At 44.3% G+C, this 7,305-nt stretch overlaps 3 non-coding genes across 3 annotated transcripts; all 3 read left to right on the top strand.

Moving 5' to 3' along the window:
* Nucleotides 1-2,490: 2,490 nt before the first annotated feature.
* On the top strand, nucleotides 2,491-2,563 carry trnak-cuu. The gene has a single exon. It is a non-coding gene; the product is annotated as a tRNA-Lys (tRNA).
* A 1,419-nt stretch (nucleotides 2,564-3,982) lies between these two features.
* trnak-cuu lies at nucleotides 3,983-4,055 on the top strand. The gene has a single exon. It is a non-coding gene; the product is annotated as a tRNA-Lys (tRNA).
* Nucleotides 4,056-5,825: 1,770 nt separating this feature from the next.
* Nucleotides 5,826-5,898, top strand: trnak-cuu. Its single transcript has one exon. It is a non-coding gene; the product is annotated as a tRNA-Lys (tRNA).
* The last annotated feature ends 1,407 nt before the right edge of the window (nucleotides 5,899-7,305 follow it).

The raw sequence follows: 7,305 nt of genomic DNA, 5'->3' as shown, positions 1-7,305 counted from the left end.
ACGTCTGACTGCACCAAATAGTTTTAAAAAAGCTCTGTCCTAAGCCATTTATTAATTTCTGACACTGATGGGGGGCAAACAGTGCCCAAAAATTACTGTATCTCTGTAGGCTATTTTATGCAATCTCCTTTTGATAACTAATGCAATAAGTAATGTAATATTGTTTCATTTCCATTCACTGAGCCTCCCCTGAAACTGTTTGGAGCCCACCTCGGGAGGCCCACCTCACACTTTGAAAAGCCCTGACTTAGACCAAACAGAACAAAACAAACAAAACAAAAAGTAAGACTCAGATCCCGTCAATCATATTGATTTGAGTTCTTGAGTTCTTTCTAAAGATTTCTATTAAACCAAAATGTATTCTTTATACCTTCCAAGGTTTTCCCTCATACTTCTGACAGTATGACGTGTTCGACCGTCTCTTGTTGCCCACAGTATTCACACCTGCCTGTGTTATGTTTACCTATTTTGAATCAAGTGCTGTTGACTCCTGTGTGCCCAAATCTAAATCCTGATATAAGTGTCCTGTTCCTTCTTGCACATCTCATTTCTCCTACTCTTCTCAGAATTTTGTAAAACCACTGTCCTTTCCTCTCTTCCTCCCATTGCTTTTGACACCGTTTCTTCAGTCTCATTTCATAATGCTCTTTATTTCTATCTTACTGGTGCTAACTGCCACATCGACGTCTTCTCTTTTTGTTGCCTCCTTTGCAGCCTTATCTGCCATTTTGTTTCCTTTCATGCCAATGTGTCCGGGATTTGTTGTTTTTTTATCCTGTAATTCTATCAAAATATGTGGTCTGCCGTCTGAGTGCTCTGTAAACTGATTAGTGATGAACTTGAATCTGAACAAATAATCACTCTCAATCTCACTCTCTATCCAATGCACTGCTAACAAAATGGCGTGCATTTCTCCTGTGTTCACTGATACTTCATCACTAATCCTCTTCCCTATTGTAAGACGAAACTCTGGAACAATAAAAGCTACTCCTATCTTATTTACTAAAGTCTTTGATGCATTTGTGTAGATCTGAATGTAACTGTGGTAACTATTAATATATGCCTGTACAGTATGTGAATTCAAAATAAACTCCCGTTACCGCCACTTGATGGACTGGAGATAAAACTAACAGGTACCTGAGAGAGTGTAAAGAGTGGTAGAGACATAAAAGCAAAATAATTAAAGCTTTAGAAAGTTTAATTTCTGATGCTGTACAGATTTATGAAGCTCTATTTTTCACTGACTGCCTTCAATGTAAACTGCTATTAGCTTAAACCATTCTTTAACTGTGTTGAAATAAATCACTTTGCTTTTATCTTTTTTGGTAACCCACAATACCACCACGATTCCACATGAACTGCGGTCCCTCGCTTTGGATAAAAGTGTCAGCTAAATGAATAAATCTACATTTTTTATGTAGCCCCAGTAGACCAATTGTCAGCGGAAATGGATCTTTTGAAGAGAACATCTGAAGCGAAAACCTCACATGATGTAAGGAACCAGTTCCTTTTTAAATGTACATGTTATTAAACAAAATATGGGTAATGTTGGCTGTGCTCTCATGTGATCCATTGTATTCATTGCTTCTAAAAGTATTAAAATTATCTTTTATTTTAGGATTCAGTTGGACCCGACAATATTGAGGGATATGGCGCTGTGCAGGACTTGGCAGAGATTTTGGTTGGCCTCAGAGATCACTGTCTTGCCTTGACTGGAGAAGAATGAGAGCATGAGACTCTTAATCTCAGGGTCGTAGGTTCAAGCCGCATGTTGGGCGTCTTCCTATTAAATCAATCTGTGGGGACTTGGCTTAGGAGTAAAGACTTGCTGGATTGAGCCCCCTGAGCAATGCTCTGAAAACGTCACTGCTCCCTTGACGCTGTACAATGTCTGCCCACTCTTGGATTGGTTAAATCCAGAAGCCTAAATTGAGGGAGCATTAGCAAGGCCCTGGACCCCTAACATTTGGCCCACACTATAATTCTATGTGACTCAAAGATTATCATTTACTCTTTTTACTATCTTCTCCCTTATGAAATTGAAGTTAAGGGATAATTAGCAAACTCAGGGTCGAGCCCCACGTTGGGCGCATTCCTATCGGGGCAGAATTAGCTCAATCCATGGGGACTTGGCTTAGGAGTAAAGATTTTCTGGTTGGAGCCCCCTGAGCAACGCTCTGAAAACGTCACTGCTCCCTTGACGCTGTACAATGCCTACCCATTCTAGGATTGGTTAAATCCAGAGGCCTAAATTGAGGGAGCATTAGCAAGGCCCTGGACCCGTAACTGCTGCCTGGGTGCTTTAAAGTGGCAGCCCATTCAAGGATGGGTTAAATGCACAGCCTCAAATTTGCATTTGGCCCACACTATAATTCTATGTGACACAAAGTTTATCATTTACTCTTTTTACTATCTTCTCCCTTACGAAATTGTATCATGAGAGATTACAGGTTGTTTGAGAATTGAAGGGCTTACACTTGGACTGACGTAGCCCGGCTAGCTCAGTCGGTAGAGCATGAGACTCTTAATCTCAGGGTCGTGGGTTCGAGCCCCACGTTGGGCGTCTTCCTATTAGCTCAATCCGTGGGGACTTGGCTTGGGAGTAAAGACTTGCTGGATTGAGCCCCCTGAGCAACGCTCTGAAAACGTAACTCTTCACGGTAAAATGTCTGCCCACTCTTGGATTGGTTAAATCCAGAGGCCTAAATTGAGGGAGCATTAGCAAGGCCCTGGACCCCTAAAATTTGGCCCACACTATAATTCAATGTGACTCAAAGTTTATCATTTACTCTTTTTACTATCTTCTCCCTTACGAAATTGAAGTTAAGGGATAATTAGCAAACTCAGGGTCGAGCCCCACGTTGGGCGCATTCCTATCGGGGCAGCATTAGCTCAATCCATGGGGACTTGGCTTAGGAGTAAAGATTTTCTGGTTGGAGCCCCCTGAGCAACGCTCTGAAAATGTCACTGCTCCCTTGACGCTGTACAATGCATACCCATTCTAGGATTGGTTAAATCCAGAGGCCTAAATTGAGGGAGCATTAGCAAGGCCCTGGACCCGTAACTGCTCCCTGGGTGCTTTAAAGTGGCAGCCCATTCAAGGATGGGTTAAATGCACAGCCTCAAATTCGCATTTGGCCCACACTATAATTCTATGTGACACAAAGTTTATCATTTACTCTTTTTTACTATCTTCTCCCTTACGAAATTGAAGTTAAGGGATAATTAGCAAACTCAGGGTCGAGCCCCACGTTGGGCGCATTCCTATCGGGGCAGCATTAGCTCAATCCATGGGGACTTGGCTTAGGAGTAAAGATTTTCTGGTTGGAGCCCCCTGAGCAACGCTCTGAAAACGTCACTGCTCCCTTGACGCTGTACAATGCCTACCCATTCTAGGATTGGTTAAATCCAGAGGCCTAAATTGAGGGAGCATTAGCAAGGCCCTGGACCCCTAACATTTGGCCCACACTATAATTCTATGTTACTCAAAGATTATCATTTACTCTTTTTACTATCTTCTCCCTTACGAAATTGAAGTTAAGGGATAATTAGCAAACTCAGGGTCGAGCCCCACGTTGGGCGCATTCCTATCGGGGCAGCATTAGCTCAATCCATGGGGACTTGGCTTAGGAGTAAAGATTTTCTGGTTGGAGCCCCGTGAGCAACGCTCTGAAAACGTCACTGCTCCCTTGACGCTGTACAATGCCTACCCATTCTAGGATTGGTTAAATCCAGAGGCCTAAATTGAGGGAGCATTAGCAAGGCCCTGGACCCGTAACTGCTGCCTGGGTGCTTTAAAGTGGCAGCCCATTCAAGGATGGGTTAAATGCACAGCCTCAAATTTGCATTTGGCCCACACTATAATTCTATGTGACACAAAGTTTATCATTTACTCTTTTTACTATCTTCTCCCTTACGAAATTGTATCATGAGAGATTACAGGTTGTTTGAGAATTGAAGGGCTTACACTTGGACTGACGTAGCCCGGCTAGCTCAGTCGGTAGAGCATGAGACTCTTAATCTCAGGGTCGTGGGTTCGAGCCCCACGTTGGGCGTCTTCCTATTAGCTCAATCCGTGGGGACTTGGCTTGGGAGTAAAGACTTGCTGGATTGAGCCCCCTGAGCAACGCTCTGAAAACTTAACTCTTCACGGTACAATGTCTGCCCACTCTTGGATTGGTTAAATCCAGAGGCCTAAATTGAGGGAGCATTAGCAAGGCCCTGGACCCCTAACATTTGGCCCGCACTATAATTCTATGTGACACAAAGTTTATCATTTACTCTTTTTACTATCTTCTCCCTTACGAAATTGAAGTTAAGGGATAATTAGCAAACTCAGGGTTGAGCCCCACATTGGGCGCATTCCTATCGGGGCAGAATTAGCTCAATCCATGGGACTTGGCTTAGGAGTAAAGATTTTCTGGTTGGAGCCCCCTGAGCAACGCTCTGAAAACGTCACTGCTCCCTTGACGCTGTACAATGCCTACCCATTCTAGGATTGGTTAAATCCAGAGGCCTAAATTGAGGGAGCATTAGCAAGGCCCTGGACCCGTAACTGCTCCCTGGGTGCTTTAAAGTGGCAGCCCATTCAAGGATGGGTTAAATGCACAGCCTCAAATTTGCATTTGGCCCACACTATAATTCTATGTGACACAAAGTTTATCATTTACTCTTTTTACTATCTTCTCCCTTACGAAATTGAAGTTAAGGGATAATTAGCAAACTCAGGGTCGAGCCCCACGTTGGGCGCATTCCTATCGGGGCAGCATTAGCTCAATCCATGGGGACTTGGCTTAGGAGTAAAGATTTTCTGGTTGGAGCCCCCTGAGCAACGCTCTGAAAACGTCACTGCTCCCTTGACGCTGTACAATGCCTACCCATTCTAGGATTGGTTAAATCCAGAGGCCTAAATTGAGGGAGCATTAGCAAGGCCCTGGACCCCTAACATTTGGCCCACACTATAATTCTATGTGACTCAAAGTTTATCATTTACTCTTTTTACTATCTTCTCCCTTACGAAATTGAAGTTAAGGGATAATTAGCAAACTCAGGGTCGAGCCCCACGTTGGGCGCATTCCTATCGGGGCAGCATTAGCTCAATCCATGGGGACTTGGCTTGGGAGTAAAGATTTTCTGGTTGGAGCCCCCTGAGCAACGCTCTGAAAACGTCACTGCTCCCTTGACGCTGTACAATGCCTACCCATTCTAGGATTGGTTAAATCCAGAGGCCTAAATTGAGGGAGCATTAGCAAGGCCCTGGACCCCTAACATTTGGCCCACACTATAATTCTATGTGACACAAAGTTTATCATTTACTCTTTTTACTATCTTCCCTTACGAAATTGAAGTTAAGGGATAATTAGCAAACTCAGGGTCGAGCCCCACGTTGGGCGCATTCCTATCGGGGCAGCATTAGCTCAATCCATGGGGACTTGGCTTGGGAGTAAAGATTTTCTGGTTGGAGCCCCCTGAGCAACGCTCTGAAAACGTCACTGTTCCCTTGACGCTGTACAATGCCTACCCATTCTAGGATTGGTTAAATCCAGAGGCCTAAATTGAGGGAGCATTAGCAAGGCCCTGGACCCGTAACCGCTCCTGGGTGCTGTACAATAGCTTCCCATTCAAAGATGGATTAAACGCAGAGCCTCAAATTCGCATTTGGGAAAATTTGGCCCAATACTATAATTGTATGTGATATATAAAGTTTATTATTTACGATCTTTGCTATCTTCTTCCCTACTAAATTAGAGTTAGCAGCTAACCACATTATCATGTGAGATTACAGGTTGTTTGAGAATTGAAGGGCTTACACTTGGACTGACGTGGCCCGGCTAGCTCAGTCGGTAGAGCATGAGACTCTTAATCTCAGGGTCGTGGGTTCGAGCCCCACGTTGGGTGTCTTCCTATTAGCTCAATCCGTGGGGACTTGGCTTGAGAGTAAAGACTTGCTGGATTGAGCCCCCTGAGCAACGCTCTGAAAACGTAACTCTTCACGGTACAATGTCTGCCCACTCTTGGATTGGTTAAATCCAGAGGCCTAAATTGAGGGAGCATTAGCAAGGCCCTGAACCCCTAACATTTGGCCCACACTATAATTCTATGTGACTCAAACATTATCATTTACTCTTTTTACTATCTTCTCCCTTACGAAATTGAAGTTAAGGGATAATTAGCAAACTCAGGGTCGAGCCCCACGTTGGGCGCATTCCTATCGGGGCAGCATTAGCTCAATCCATGGGGACTTGGCTTGGGAGTAAAGATTTTCTGGTTGGAGCCCCCTGAGCAACGCTCTGAAAACGTCACTGTTCCCTTGACGCTGTACAATGCCTGCCCATTCTAGGATTGGTTAAATCCAGAGGCCTAAATTGAGGGAGCATTAGCAAGGCCCTGGACCCCTAACATTTGGCCCACACTATAATTCTATGTGACTCAAAGATTATCATTTACTCTTTTACTATCTTCTCCCTTACGAAATTGAAGTTAAGGGATAATTAGCAAACTCAGGGTCGAGCCCCACGTTGGGCGCATTCCTATCGGGGCAGCATTAGCTCAATCCATGGGGACTTGGCTTAGAAGTAAAGATTTTCTGGTTGGAGCCCCCTGAGCAACGCTCTGAAAACGTCACTGCTCCCTTGACGCTGTACAATGCCTACCCATTCTAGGATTGGTTAAATCCAGAGGTCTAAATTGAGGGAGCATTAGCAAGGCCCTGGACCCGTAACTGCTCCCTGGGTGCTTTAAAGTGGCAGCCCATTCAAGGATGGGTTAAATGCACAGCCTCAAATTCGCATTTGGCCCACACTATAATTCTATGTGACACAAAGTTTATCATTTACTCTTTTTACTATCTTCTCCCTTACGAAATTGAAGTTAAGGGATAATTAGCAAACTCAGGGTCGAGCCCCACGTTGGGCGCATTCCTATCGGGGCAGCATTAGCTCAATCCATGGGGACTTGGCTTGGGAGTAAAGATTTTCTGGTTGGAGCCCCCTGAGCAACGCTCTGAAAACGTCACTGTTCCCTTGACGCTGTACAATGCCTGCCCATTCTAGGATTGGTTAAATCCAGAGGCCTAAATTGAGGGAGCATTAGCAAGGCCCTGGACCCGTAACCGCTCCCTGGGTGCTGTACAATAGCTTCCCATTCAAAGATGGATTAAACGCAGAGCCTCAAATTCGCATTTGGGAAAATTTGGCCCAATACTATAATTGTATGTGATATATAAAGTTTATTATTTACGATCTTTGCTATCTTCTTCCCTACTAAATTAGAGTTAGCAGCTAACCACATTATCATGTGAGATTA

Source organism: Micropterus salmoides, unplaced genomic scaffold (genome assembly GCF_014851395.1).
Source record: "Micropterus salmoides isolate LMB-PRFRI ecotype aquatic unplaced genomic scaffold, ASM1485139v1 Ms_hic_scaffold_21, whole genome shotgun sequence".
NCBI classification, from domain to species: domain Eukaryota; kingdom Metazoa; phylum Chordata; class Actinopteri; order Centrarchiformes; family Centrarchidae; genus Micropterus; species Micropterus salmoides.
The sequence above is the reverse complement of the archived record's forward strand: the minus strand, read 5'-3'. Positions and strand labels throughout refer to the sequence as shown.